At 39.2% G+C, this 12286-nt stretch overlaps 1 protein-coding gene across 2 annotated transcripts in view; it reads right to left on the bottom strand.

Moving 5' to 3' along the window:
- Nucleotides 1–9629, bottom strand: part of LOC143851817 (vacuolar protein sorting-associated protein 29-like) — a 28026-nt gene extending 18397 nt beyond the window's left edge. The window contains exons 1-2 of one of the 2 annotated variants that reach the window (XM_077361308.1): nt 9487–9560; nt 6239–6300 (exon numbers count right to left, since the gene is read on the bottom strand). The gene's annotated coding sequence lies outside the window, so the exon portion shown is untranslated. Of the gene's footprint in view, nt 1–6238; nt 6301–9486 lie in introns of both variants that reach the window. The other variant, XM_077361307.1, reaches the window with a different exon arrangement.
- Between the last annotated feature and the right edge of the window lie 2657 nt (nt 9630–12286).

The raw sequence follows: 12286 nt of genomic DNA, 5'->3' as shown, positions 1-12286 counted from the left end.
AAGATGAATGGTGTTGTTTTGTAGTGGCAAAGGACAGGGTGTTGCTATCAAATCTGGAGATGCATTTCTAATAAAAGAGATAAGTGTGTGTCCAAAAAGGAAAGAGGACACTAAAGGCACTGAATTTTTTTTTGGAAAATTGGAATGAAAACTGGGTGCCTGTAGTAAATCAGTGGTATGCACTTTCCTATGCATTTTTTTTTTCAAACCACATGTGAAGGCATTTTTATGCCTCGTGAGGTGGCACCTACCATTATTATTATTTCACACACCTTTCCTCCTCCAAAATACCTTCATTTCTTATATTTTCATCAACTTCCCAAAATTCCCAGTAGCCATGGCCAAGAACGTAGACATGTGATTTCGGATGCAAAATCAATCGATGTTGGCCGCCAGATCTGATTGGCGGAATGAACAACGGGACAGTGGGAAACAACATGGGAGGGGGTACAGCACCGTTGGGAAAGGTGGGATAGAGATGGCAACGACATGCCGAGGCGGATTAGAATGTTCACATGCATCAATGGTGGCAGTGATGTGCCATAGAGAAAGATTAGATGGGCTTGGCGGAAACGGATGCAAAACAGCCAACAAAGTGGGAGGGGGGGGGGGGGGGGGGGGGGGGGGTGGGGGGGGTGGAAGAACAATAGAGAGACAGTAGATGTATTGCCTGGCGGACGGCGTTGCCGAGGTTATAATCAGTACGTGGTCCGATCGACCCGCTCTGATACCATGATAAATTTATGAATTTCACTAAACTTGGATTTCTTGGATACAATACAATTAGCCCTAATGAGTGATTATATAGAACACTCAAAGCGTTAAACATAGAAAGAGATAAACATAACCAAAGCAAGAGATAATTCTAGAAATCCTACCCCCTAAGATTAACCTAGTTGCTAATTTAAGCTAGCTACCTAATCTAGCTAGGTTACCCCATTCAACCCACTTGCCTAATCTAGCACCATGGTGATCCAACGGTGTGAATTCAACACAATCTGACTGTGAGATCTCACATTTTCTAACAATAACATCCAAAATGCTGAACTCATGAGACCAACACGCTTCAAAAACCTTCATTATCATCCGGGAAAATAAAAAAGACAAAGTAAAGAAAATAGTAGCGAATTATGTTGCAGACGTGATAAAATTGAGCCAGTCCGGAAAGGGTTTCATGTGCTAAATCAGTCTGATGATTTTCGGAAGAGAACCAAACAGTTATGGAATTAAATAATCTATCCCAAGAAGATTAGGTAATGAAATAATTCTCAAAACTACACAAAGAACAGATCTATGAAGAATAAAAGAGATTAAGGAAGAATGAATTCACATGAACAGTAAAAAAAACCACAATCAAGAAAAGATGGAAAAGAGAATAAGAGAATCACTTAGCCAAAGAAGAATCTTCAAAATCCAGCTACGCTCTAATCCAAATTCATGTTTTGGAGGAGTCTAACAATAGGATAGCTCTCCAAAACAAAATAAAATCTAAAACAAGCCTAAAATTTGAGGGTCTTGACCCCCTTATAAAACCATAAATAAAGTGAGGTGAAATTAAACAATTAACCCTCACTTAAGCCACCTACTTAAACACAAACCAATAACCTTTTTGTCCAACTAGAATAACATTTAAATATAAGAAGATGTTAAACTCTCAAGGGTCACATAAGCACTTTGGTGAGTCATGGGCCCCACTCATGCCAATCCTTGGCAGGCCATGATCATGCATGCATCAAAAATTTAGATACTTCGCTATGGGTGTTTTACACCAGATAATGCGTCTCAAAAGAAACTAATTACTTAAGATAAAATGAAATTAGTTTCCTGATGAACCAAGTTGAACCTTATCATAAAACCTAGATTAATAATTTCACAACATTATCTCCATCTTCAAACATTTATAAAATCTGTCAACAAATAATAAGTGGAAGTATCAAAAGAAGAAAAGGAAAACATTTTCTTGAAGAATTTCATTCAATTTTGACGGATTTAACCAGGGTACTCCTGGTTTGGCAAGGGTCAGAGGTTTACTTAGATTAGGAGGGATCAACTATATGGGCTATTGCAGACCCCATCGGGGAAATGAGCTAGGGTTAGAGAAGAGAGGAAGGAGTGAAGGACAGAGAGTCTCCACTAGAGAGCTCCCTCGTGTAAATGATGTATATATAGGCCCCAAATAGGGCATCCAATGTACAATGACTACAATAACCCTAATCTACAAGTAATGACTAAACTACCCTAAAGACATGTTATTCAACATTCCCCACAAGCTGGAGTGTATATGCTATGGAACTCCAGCTTGGTACAAAGAAAACAACTAAAAATACAACAAAAATGACCATACATCAAAAGGTCCAATCACCTCATACACATCCATCTTGGTATAACACTCATCCTCAAGATCGTGTGGCAAATACATAATGAAAACATAACAAAAAAGACAGCAATAGCCAAGAGTACAACAGTGAGATCGACGGCCACCCAAAAAAAGCAGCTCCCCCTTAAGTAGCACTATGGCGAGAGCGATCCAATAGGGTCTCCCCCTGAACAAGAGCACGACGAACAAATCCACATATCAACGAGCAATGGAGGCGCCATGACAAGAACCAGCAAAGGTCCAGTGAGCATAATACGCACACCAAAGGCACGCACAACGAACATTGGCGAAGTGGCACAACACTAAGAGAGGATAACCACTGATGGGGAAACCATCGAAGACAAGGTCGATGGGGAAACCATCGAAGACAAGGTCGATGGGGAAACCATCGCCTGGAAAGAAGAGATAGAGAAGATAACCAACCAATAGAGAAGATAACCAACCAACGATGAGGAAAACATCGTCTGGTGATAAGGTCGACGACATGAACATCGTCTCCTGAATATAAGAAGAGGATAGGCAACCAATGATGGGAAACAATCGTCTGGTGACAAGGTCGATGGCATGAACATCATCGCAACATCGCCTGTAAGAGAGCAGACCAAGGATGGGGAAACCATTGCCCGGAAAAGAGTGGTTGATGGGAAAATAAAGTCGTCGCCTATAAGAAAGCCGACCGACGATGGGGAAACCATCACCAGGAAATGAGAGGATAAGACATAAAGCCAAGAACACAGAGACGAAGAACATAATTACCAACAATACTCCCCCTCAGACGAGACTACATGAGCCCGGAGATGACAAAACAAGGAGGACAATATCAAGACAACACGAAGAGATAAGGCATAAAGCCGGACAATACGAAAGACATGAAAACAAGACAACACTCCCTCAAGAAGACAATACTAAGACAACAAAGAGGACAACATGATACATTGATACCACTCCCCCTTGAGTTGAAAGTCAAATACCTTCACCAAAGATGGGGAAACCATCGCCCGGAAAAAGAGAGGTCAAAGGGAAAAGGATGCCTGTAAGAGAGCCAACCAACGATGGGGAAAACATCGCCCGGAAAATAGAAGAAAAAATGGAAAGGAGATGACAACACTCCCCTCACTAGACAACACTAAACAATGGAAATAAGAAGATTACAATAAGACTTTCAAGGTACAAAACCCCTTTGAGACATTTTATCAAACGCTTGAGGTGCACCTTGAAGAATAACACAAAGAACAATGGAAAGAAGGAGATTACAAGATGACAACAACAAGACAATCCAATAGGGCTTAGGAGACTTACGACATAATGAATAGGGTTGTCTGCAAACAAGATGAGTAACCCAGAGAGAAGGAGATGTATACCCACACAAAAAATGAAGTAATCACATGGAAGAGTAGGGTTAATCGCACCATACGATTAAGAGGGTAATCGGAGAGGTGTTAATCGCATGATGCTATTACTGGAGGAAATAATATTCGCAAGAGGGAGTGGCACATTAATAGCATCATGCAATTAAGGTTGGAAACAATTACTAAAACTAATCGCATCTTGCGATTAAGGGGAGATTGAAATGGAGTGCTAATCGCATCTTGCATTAGCACAGAGGGGAGTAAAACAGAGATAAAACACATACGCGCAACACGGAGAGAAAAACAGAGAAAGAAACTACGACACAGAAAATATCAAAAGAGATTTTAGGGCTTTGAAACAAAAACAAAGACATACAAGAAAGAAAGTAGGAGAAAGAGATCTTAGGGAAGATTTGAAGAGAAACTATATAGAGATAAAGAGAGGAAAACAGGATACAAGAGAGATGGAATGGCGTGAGGTGAAGATAGACTCTTCTTCTTTCCTTCTTGAGGATCAGCCCATTGGCTCTGATACCATGTTAGAAATGACCTAGGGATAGAGAAGAGAGGAAGGAGTAGTGAAGGATGGAGAGTCCCCACTAGGGAGCTCCTCATGTAAATGATATATATAGGCCCCAAATAGGACATCCAATGTACAATGACTACAATACCCCTAATCTACAAGTAATGACTAAACTACCCTAAATACATACTATTCAACAGGAGACAAGTACTATAATGAGGCCAAGGTAAGAGCAGCTCTTCAGGGCATCAAGATCTCTGAAGCTAGTGTTTTGGACATGCTAATTGTAGAGGGAGATTCCTTAAACGCCATTACATGCTCGGATGGCAGCAGGCCTCATCCGTGGAGATTCGCAGAGGTGATTGATGAGATTAGAGATCATGTGGATGGCCATTTGGTCTGGTTCCAACACATTCATCGGTCGGCTAATAAAGAGGCAGATAGGCGTGCTAGAGCCGGAGTGATCCGGGCTTCTCAGGAAATTTTTTATTATCTTCCCCCATGAGCTTAATTGATACCCTATCTTTGTCATTGTTTTCTTCTCTTTTGTACTTTTGACCTCTCGGTCTTGGACTATCCCCTCTTACCTAATATAAGTTGCACCAGTCCAAAAAAAAAGAAACAAGAATTTCATTCAACCTATTACAATACTAGTCATAAATCCAATGATCAACTCAAACTTCGACCATCTTTAAAAGCTACAAGAAACCAAAATGGAAAAAATGAGATAGGACAATTCCATCCTGATGACTTGAACAAGTCCCATCACGAAAACTTAATTCCCAATGCAGGAAATCAATTCGAACTCCAAAGAACCTTCAAAATCATCAAAAGCAAACAAAGAAGAAAACAAAAGGGTTTAAAAGATATCCATATTTAGTTCAATTCCGCGATACCCACAGAAAATCAGACGCTTGTGCGTAAAGTTAGATAAATTTCTAATTGATAAGAAGTACAATTTCTCACCTAAACAATCTAATAAAATTGCACTTTATTTAACTAAAATTAGGGGTTGTTTGACAAACACCATCAAATCATGTGCTGCTAATCAAAGGAAAGAAACGCAAAAAAAGACCTAAAGACCACTTAATATAACCCCTGTTATCAATCTATAAGCAAAAGACACTCATAAGAACATAACAAATCCTAAAGAGAACTAAACAAATCAAAACACACAGCCAAGAATCGTGTTGATCCAAAATCAGGTTTGGATGTTGTAGAATCTAGTGGTTCTTATACCACTTGATCCAAAATCAGGTTTGGATTTCACTTGATTTAAATTTTAACAGAAAGAAAACCGTTTTACACATGCACACACTTTACAAAAAAGACTCAAGAGAAGAAGGATGTGGAATAGGGATTCGTTCCCCTTTATTCCTTGCCGTTTTTCAATAACTTCACAAAAACAAAAACAAAAACAAAAAAACTAATTAACAATTGGATGTGAGACTCTCCCCATATTACATTGCTTATATCATATAAGCAAGAGAAGAAAAAAAACAATCCAACCTAGCTCTTCTCTCCTAACACCCTAGACAGGATAAGCTAGCACTAAGTTAACTATATCCTTAGAGAGTTTCCAAGTTGGAAAAACTCTTCAAAACAGATAACAACCAATAAAAAGCTCCACTAGTCGTAGGATCTAGTGATTCATTTTACATGGACTTCAAGAAGAGAACTTAAATCCTATCCATAGAGGCCAAATGGCCAAGGGGATTCAAAAAAAGTCCCATACACGAGTAATCATACAAAACACTCTGTCTCAAAGGACATTAACTGTTGCATCCTCACTCAGACAACACTATGTCTTGATGCAAAATTGTGGCTATAAAAGTCTAACTGGCACATACGTGGAATAGTAGATCCGAACTAGGAGTCATGTTATACTGCACAGCCAATATCAATCATAATCTATAAAAAGCATGCATAACTTTGCATAATAATAATTATTCAAGATTAGAATAACTGTGGTAAAACAAGTCTACTCACCGATGATGTTTGGTTGAATTTGATTTCCACAATCAAGATCCTTAATCAGTGTGTAGTGTCACCTACAGTCCATTTTAACCCTTAGTCAACACCTTGGATTAATATCTAAGTCCTTCGGGGTAGATCTGTGCCCTCCAAAATTGACCAAAAAAATATTCCAAAAATCAGCCCAAAATAGTCTGTTCGGGCGTCTGAATCGGGCACCCGAACGACACTTCGGGCGTCTCTGAGCAATTTCTCCCCTCGGATACCTTTCGGGTAAGGGTCTTCGGGCGCCCTAACTTCGTCCTTCGGGTGTCTCCTTCAGGCATCCGAGGATCGCGATTTGGGTTTTCCCAATCTCGCGCAACACTGTTTTCTTTGGTTTTTCTCCTCAAAAACCCATCAGTTACTTACTTTTATGTGTATTAAACAACCTAATAAATTTCATTTTTGATTCCTTACTTGATTAGGGCATCAACAAGAAAAGAACGCGGGATCCTCGGGAAATCAATTTTCCACAACCATAACCTATTGTTTTTTACTTGAAGATCACAAGATCTTCACCTTGTAGTTTAGTTTGTTGTTTCCAATCCAACAACCTTAGATTAAACTTCCAATTCGTTCTATCTCGTAGAGAATAGTATTAAACACACTTTACACTTTAAATTATCTCCATACCTCTTTGGAAGACGGATCCCTTCCCAAGCTCCGGCGTTCTTCTTCTTCTCCAAAGCCTCCACACATTTTTCTTTTTTAGAGTTAGCAGTTTGTGTTTATGGCTTTAAAGAATATTTATAGACTCTTACTAAGAGTCCTAGTTTGGGAGCCCTAATTATCTTAAACTAGAAAACCTATTTTTCCTTCTATTTTTATTAATTATAATTCATTATTTTTCGGGACAAAAATACCCCTCCCAAAATGTTAAAGTTTTGGGGTATTGCAAAAAGACACTCATAAGAACATAACAAATCCTAAAGAGAACTAAACAAATCAAAACCCACATAGCCAAGAATCGTGTTGATCCAAAATCGGGTTTAGATGTTGTACAATCTAGTGGTTCTGATACCACTTGATCCAAGATCAGGTTTGGATTTCACTTGATTTAATTTTTAACAGAAAGAAAACCGTTTTACACATGCACACACTTTACAAAAAAGACTCAAGAGAAGAAGGATGTGGAATAAGGATTCATTCCCCTTTATTCCTTGTCGTTTTTCAATAACTACACAAAAACAAAAAAACAACTTATTAACAAGTGGACGTGAGACTCTCCCCAGATTACATTGCTTATATAAGCAAGAGAAGAAAAAAAACAATCCTACCTAGCTCTTTTCTCCTAACACCCTAGACAGGATAAGCTAGCACTAAGTTAACTATATCCTTACAGAGTTTCCAAGTTGGAAAAACTTCTCAAAACAGATAACAACCAATAAAAAGCTCCACTAGTCATAGGATCTAGGGGCCCATTTTACATGGACTTCAAGAAAAGAACTCAAATCCTAGCAATAGAGGACAACCGGCCATGGAATTATGCACAAACTACATCAAATTCTAAGAAGAAAATAGGATCTAATCTATCTTTTAGATACCAAAAATAAAACGTCTACCAAACTTACACTTGAAAAGTTTCCCCAGGTGGGAAAACTCATTGAATCACTCAGTTGTACACAGTCCTAGTTGACTCTTGTTATTTTCTTTGTAGCTGTTTTTTGGACTACTTTGTTGCCAGTCATGTCACCACATATTTTGCTAGGTCAGTTGCCTAGTCAGCAACGATCCACCTAGATCACATGTTGCTTTGGAAATTGTAGCCCTAGGTTAAAATCAGAAGCCATTTCTCATAACAACCACTAGAATATGGCGATTTCCTGATAAGGGCTCCATCTTATATATATATATATATATATATATATATATATATATATATATATATGAGGAAAGTGAAGCTACACCGCCGGTGTAGCTAACTTAGCTACACCGCCGGCTCAAAATACAATGGGCCCACATTGTTTTGGTGATCCAAAGAATTCATTTGATTGGCCCTCACATAGATAGGGTGTCCACCAAAAATCAGCTCCATAGGATCATCCCAACCCTACGATTTGTGGAGGCAAAAATGAACGTGTAAAAACCTTCACAAATTTGTCCATTTTTGCCTCCACAGTTTGAAGGGTTGGGATGATCCTATGGAGCTGATTTTTGGTGGACACCCTATCTATGTGAGGGCCAATCAAATGAATTCTTTGGATCACCAAAACAATGTGGGCCCATTATATTTTAAGCCGGCGGTGTAGCTAAGTTAGCTACACCGGTGGTGTAGCTTCACTTTCCTCTCTCTCTCTCTCTCTCTCTCTCTCTCTCTCTCTCTCTCTCTATATATATATATATATATATATATATATATATATGAGGAAACTTATGGTGAGCTTAAGCGCCCCAATCACATGGGTCCCACATTTTCTGTGGTGATCCAAACCATTCATTTGCAAGGCCCTATCATAGATAGGGTGTGTACCAAAAATCAGCTCCATATGATCATCCTAACCCCTCCATTTGTGGAGGACAAAAATGGGCAGATTTGTGGACAAATAATGTCTGTCCATTTTGACCTCTACAAATGGATGGGTTAGGATGATCCTATGGAGCTGATTTTTGGTACACACCCTATCTATGATAGGGCCTTGCAAATGAATGGTTTGGATCACCACAGAAAATGTGGGACCCATGTGATTGGGCGCTTAAGGTCACCATAAGTTTGGTTAAGCTCACCAACACTTTCCTTATATAGAAGATGATCCTATGGAGCTGATTTTTTGGGCACACCCTATCTATGTCAGGGCCCATCAAATGAATGCTTTGGATCATCCAAACAACATGGGCCCACTGTGCTTTTGGTCGGCGGACTAGAGAAGGTTCTCTAGTCGGCCGACTAGAAAAACTTTCCTCATATATAGGTGTTTGATGAAGAGCAGGATTTATGGGGCAGTATCTATGGGCAGGGAATTCTTCACTCCCTGTAGAATTCATGAAAATCATGAATTTAAGCCTATTTCACAATTTTCTACGTTCTAAATCAAATGACTTGTTTCTGTTAGTATCAAGATCGTAATTTCGCTTGCAACGTAAAACAGTAATAAAATTTCAATATAAGAGATGATGAGAAAGGGGAAATTTTGTAAAATTATCCATCTCTAGTGTAGAAACTAAGTAGAAAAGTCAGGGACAAGAAAAACCCACAATTCAAAGATTAAAATAGCAAAAGTTACCTTCAAAAGCAATGGATTGGGAAAAAATCGATTGCGGTTGAAGCTCTGATTTTCAGAAGGCCCTTTTGCAGCTTTAAACTAAGAAATGAAAGAGAAGAAGCAAATTACAACTAAGGTTTTCTTTAGAAACGAAAACGACCACGACTTGTGTCCACGTGGCAATTTGCTTGGTAATCTGGACCGTTGATCCCCAACAATAGGATGATCCAAACCGTCCATTAGACCGGCCTATTTAGGCTATGCCCCAAAAAAATCATTTCCATAGGTTGATCCTAACCCTCCCTAACATTCAAATCGGAGGGTTTAGGATATGGAAATTATCTACAGAGGATTGGATCAACCCTCTAATATTCAGATAGGAGGGTTAGTATCAACCTATGGAAATAATTTTTGAGGCACAACCTACTTAGGCTGTAGCCCATCTATCGTATGGTGCGGGCCATACCGTACTTTTAATAAAGTGAGGAGTCCGCACCATACCGTACTTTTAATAAAGTGAGGAGTGTCATCATCAAAATACAGTAATGTTGACAACATTTTCCTATTTTAAATATCGAAGTTCCAAAAGTTATTTTATAATACAAAATATTTTTGATCTGATACATTAATTCTTTCTTTTAACTTGGTTCCTGCTTCTTTTTTCACTGCCCAAAATCAAGGGTGGAGATGATATGACCTGAGATCCACATTCATCACGTGATCCCAAATGTCCAAGTCAATGGTCCATAATGGAAATTCAATATCTGATAGAAATGTTCACACACTATCATCTACGACTCTAGAGATCCTTGGATGAAGGATCCGGATCATACTTACATTCATAATTATAAAGTTGTGATTTGGGAATAATTCGGGTAAGGCCAATGTTTGAAATGAGATCTACTATCGAGATGATCTTGTCTAGAGGAAGAAAATGACCATAATCCTGCGCAAATGTGGCATATGTTCTTGGTCATTTGGACCAGGGGTGTTCATTATTCTGTTATAACCGAATAACCGAACCGAACCGACCATTTTCGGTTCGGTTTCGGTTATTTTTTTGGAAATTCGGTTATTCGGGTTTGGGTTCGGTTATCTCAAAAAAAAAAAAATTGGTAAACTGAATAACCGAACCATTATTTTTTCCAAAAAAAAGTGCTATAGGCCACTCCGTAGGATGATCAAAACCGTCCATTTGATTGATCACAACTTAATTAGGTTGTGCTCAAAAACTCATTTCGATAGGATGATCCTAACCCTCCGATCCAAATTGAGATTTTGCTTTTTTTCCTCTTTTTCTCCCACTATTCGGTTATTCAATTATAATCAAATAACCGAATTTTTAATCAGTTAGGTTTCTGTTCGGTTTTTGAAATTTTCGGTTTGGTTTTGGTTATCGAAATTTGATAACCGAAATTATTTCAGTTATCAAATTTCGGTCTATTTAGTTTGGTTATAACCGAACGAACAGCGCTAATTTGGACCGTTGATTTGATGGGCCATAATGGTGTTTACACATCAATAGCCCTAGATAAAATAATGAAGGTGAAATAAAGGGTGATAGGCCGGACTTGTGAAAGGCAACAATATTCGTGCTGTCATTGAACTTCTGTATTTTTCATTAGTATAATTACGCAGTTTCTCTTGGGGTGGGCCCAGGTGAAACTTGCTAAGTACTTTTTTTTTTTTGGATAGGTAAGCTAGGGTTAGGCAAGCCCCCTACCAGAATTGTATTAACCAAAAAATATGGAGTTACAGTCTTGTATAAGAGATCCCAGAGGAAGAATTTAAGGCTACAAAGTTTAAAAAGTCTGGGGGCATAGTTGGGAGAGGAATTAACTCTCTCCATTACAAGGGCAGTCGTGCTTAGACAAATAGTCTCTCCAAATATGTGTGATCTTCCAATCATTTAGCATAGCTACAAGATCTTTGATTTTTTCCAACGTGGGGATGCTTCTCCACGGGCATTTTTTATCCCCTTTGATGATATTGACTGCTAGAAGGGAGTCTGATTCTATCCAAAGCTTTCGAGCATTCATGTGTATGCCGGTTTGAAGGCCTTGACGAATTACTTGAAGCTCGAGGTCTTGAATGGTGCTAGGACTGACATTAATGGAGTAGCCCATGCATCAGAGTTGAGTTTTAGGGAGCCATTTTCTGGGGCTATCCACTTACATGTCTGCGTACCCGTGCTGGTGGTGAACAATGGGAGCCCAAGATGATGGGTTGTCATGAAGTTTTAATGGGTTGGATCGTCTCGTAGCTTGAGGAATAAGACTCAATCCTTGGTATTTGAGAGGATGGTGCGAAGGGTACATTGCTTGTGTTTCGGTGCAAGGCCGTGGATTCTTAAGGTGGTATATGGCAGTATGGCTGCTCCGAATGCCAAACGAATAGCAATGGCAGTTTGTCCCCTCCCTTTGAATTTGGTCCTAATCCACTCTTCCTCATCTCTAAGACATTTTTTTGCTTTTCTCCTTTGATTGAACCTCCATAAAATTGATCTCCACACCCAGGAAGAGTACGGACATGCAAAAAACAAATGGTTCACACTCTCTCTGTCAAAGTGACAAAGAGGGCATTGTGTGTCTCTAGAAGAATGAAGGAAGACCAGCCGATCGTTTGTGCTAAGCTTGTTAACCATGGCTTGCCACGAGATGAAGCTATGCTTTGGGATGTGACTGGGGAACCATATAGTGCTAGCCCAAGCTGTTTTTGGGGCTTAATCTCGAACCTGATTTTAGAGTGAACGTGCCATCAGTCACTGGTTTCCAGATGGGAATGTTTGCAGTTTGCACTGTCTTCATGTTTAAGAGCTGTG

This window comes from Tasmannia lanceolata, unplaced genomic scaffold (genome assembly GCF_043159265.1).
Source record: "Tasmannia lanceolata isolate RefF3 unplaced genomic scaffold, GAP_Taslan_0.1 ptg000018l, whole genome shotgun sequence".
Lineage (NCBI taxonomy): Eukaryota > Viridiplantae > Streptophyta > Magnoliopsida > Canellales > Winteraceae > Tasmannia > Tasmannia lanceolata.
The sequence above is the reverse complement of the archived record's forward strand: the minus strand, read 5'-3'. Positions and strand labels throughout refer to the sequence as shown.